Genomic DNA, 3,038 nt, shown 5'->3' with positions numbered 1-3,038 from the left:
AGAAAGGATAAGTTTTCCTAAGGGGTTGACCGAAGCCGACATAGGCCGCCTACGTATCCCATTCTTGGGAATTCAGGTCAAACATTGTTCGTACATAAAAGGAAAGGGTAAATTTTCCTAAGGGGTTGACCGAAGCCGACATAGGCCGTCTACGTATCTCATTCTTGAGAATTCAGGTCAAACGTAGTTCGTACATAAAAAGAAAGGATAAGTTTTCCTAAGGGGTTGATCGAAGCTGACATAGGCCGCCTACGTATCCCATTCTTGGGAATTCAGGTCAAACGTAGTTTGTATATAAAAGAAAAAGGTAAATTTTCCTAAGGGGTTGACCGAAGTCGACATAGGTCGCCTACGTATCTCATTCTTGAGAATTCAGGTCAAACATAGTTCATACATAAACTCATAATGGCCTTAAAATACTCTTATCCATCTTACTAGGATATAAATAAGTACTTTGAAGGATCAAATATCCAATTTCCTTAGTCATTGCCTTCCTAGTTAACCACCTTGGTTTCCTCTAGATTAGGATTCTTTGATTCTCGAACTCTTTGACTCTTCTGTCCACTCATTCAGTGCATTTTTCTTCAACATCTTGAGAATTGAATCACATATGACTGTTCATTGAGCGATGAATCTGCTAATGTAATTCAGACGACCCAGGAAACTCATAACTTCTTTCTTGATCCTCGACGATGGCAAGTCTTGAATTGTCTTGATTTTGGATGGGTCTAGCTCAATCCCCCTTCTGCTGACTATGAACCCCAGCAACTTCCCTGATGGCACACCAAAAGCATACTTAGCAGGATTTAACTTCAAACTGTACCTTCTTAATCTGTTGAAAAATTTCTCCAGATCAGTTAGATGATCCGAACTCTCGTGGGATTTGATAATTACATCATCCACGTACACCTCAATCTCCTTATGGATCATATCATGGAAAATCGTCGTCATGGCCCTCATATATGTCGCACCTACATTCTTTAGACCAAACTACATTACCCTGTAATGATAAACACCCCAAGGCATAATAAAAGCCGTTTTTTCTGCATCTTCCTCATCCATCAATATCTGATGATAGCCAGCAAAACAATCAACGAATGACTGCATTTCATCTTTCGCATAGTTATCGATGAGAGTGTGGATGTTGGGCAACGAAAAATTATCTTTAGGACTGGCTCTGTTCAAGTCTCTATAGTCAACACAAATTCGAATCTTACCGTCCTTCTTTGGGTTGGCCAACCATGTCGAATATTTTGTGACCTTGACAACCTTAGACTGGATTTGTTTTGTCACTTCTTCCTTGATCTTTAGACTTAAATTTGGCTTGAATTTTCTCATTTTTTGCTTGACTGGATCAAACTCAGAATTTATCGGCAATTTATGTGACACAATGCTGGTGCTCAACCCTGGCATATCATCATTGGACCAAGCAAACACGTCGATATACTCCCGCAACAGGTGGATGAGCTCTTCCCTTTGTGGCACCGCAAGGTGGACACTGATACTGGTCTCTTTGATTTCATCGTGATCTCCCAAGTTGACTGTTTCAGTTTTTTTCAGATTGGGTTTTTCGTGATTCTCAAATTCCTCCATATCTTCAACTAACCGTTCCTTGTCATCGTCCTTTCAACTATCATCGTCCCCTTCATTTTGTTCGTTCAGGCATTGATATGACACAACATTGGCAAGTTTTAAGCTACTGTTACTTTAATGGACAAACAAACTAAGTTAGATGATAAGAAAACAACAAAACATATGACTAGGAGCGTTTTTGAACTAATATAGTTTTCCAAATAAATAAAGGCCTTTTCATTGAAATTTGAGAAACAATTACAACACCATGGCTTGTGGCTTGCACAAATACAAGCCCCCGCCTTTTTTGAAAGCAGTAAGATACGAAAATAAAGTTTTGAGATATAAAAGGTGGATCGCGGGGCCTCCTCTAGATCATCACCGATTTCAAAACTATTAGTAATTGCCCTTTCATCTACCACGATGGGCAACGAGTTATGAGTTGACCGGAGGTCTAATTTTACAAAGCCTCCCCTGGCGCAATCTACTTCACCCCGCTGGACTCTAGGAGATATTCTGGTATAGCGTTGCATCCTTCAAATAAATCTCTTATCCCATCCCCAAGACCATCATCATCTGACATCTCTCATATGGGAAATGACTGGAACAGGAGTGGCAAGGGCCTAAACAGACTCTTTTCTAGCTCATCCTCAACCCTATCTTTTCTGGTAGGCTGATACCCTAACCCATGCTTAGAGCTTCTCTCTGGGATCACAATAGGCTCGATAATTCCTTATAAATTCTTGTCCAAGCCTCGACCAGGTTCAAACCCATTTCTTAACATCACAGTTGCAATCATTTTGTAGACAGAAGTCATTGATATTTTGGGTGTCGAATCTCTTTTCGTAGAGTTTACAATTTCCACTGTATAGAAACTGCTACCTTTTAGAACATCTTCAATCATCGACACATAACTATTGGGACGGTCTGCTCGACTTCCTTCTCCTTGGATGACTATTTCATGATCTTTCCAAATGAACTTTAATAATTGATGAAGGGGTGATGAAATTGCCTTTGCTCCGTGTATCCATGGTCTTTCCAAAAGTAGGTTGTAGCTAGGATGGATATCCATAACATGAAACTTAGTCTTAAACTCTGCAGGTCCCATTTGGATGTGCAAATCAATCTCTCCTATGGTATCTCTCTGCCCTCCATCGAATGCTCTCACATTTACGTGGCTTTGATGAATTTTCCCCAGATCATAGCTCATTTGGACCAGTGTGGAGAGGGGACAAATATTCACACCAGATCCATCGTCTATTAATACTTGATTAACTGTATAATCTCGAAAAATGACGGTGACATGCATGGCTTTGTTGTGCATTGCTCCTTCAAACGGAAACTCTTCATCACTGAATGATATGGGATGGTTTCCCATAATATTCCCTATCATCATAGCTAAATTCTCAACGCTCATTCCTGTGGGAACATATGCTTCCTCCAAGACCTTCGACAGATCCTGTCGG

This window comes from Capsicum annuum, chromosome 1, assembly GCF_002878395.1.
Source record: "Capsicum annuum cultivar UCD-10X-F1 chromosome 1, UCD10Xv1.1, whole genome shotgun sequence".
Classification (NCBI taxonomy): domain Eukaryota; kingdom Viridiplantae; phylum Streptophyta; class Magnoliopsida; order Solanales; family Solanaceae; genus Capsicum; species Capsicum annuum.
This window is presented reverse-complemented; position numbering follows the sequence as displayed.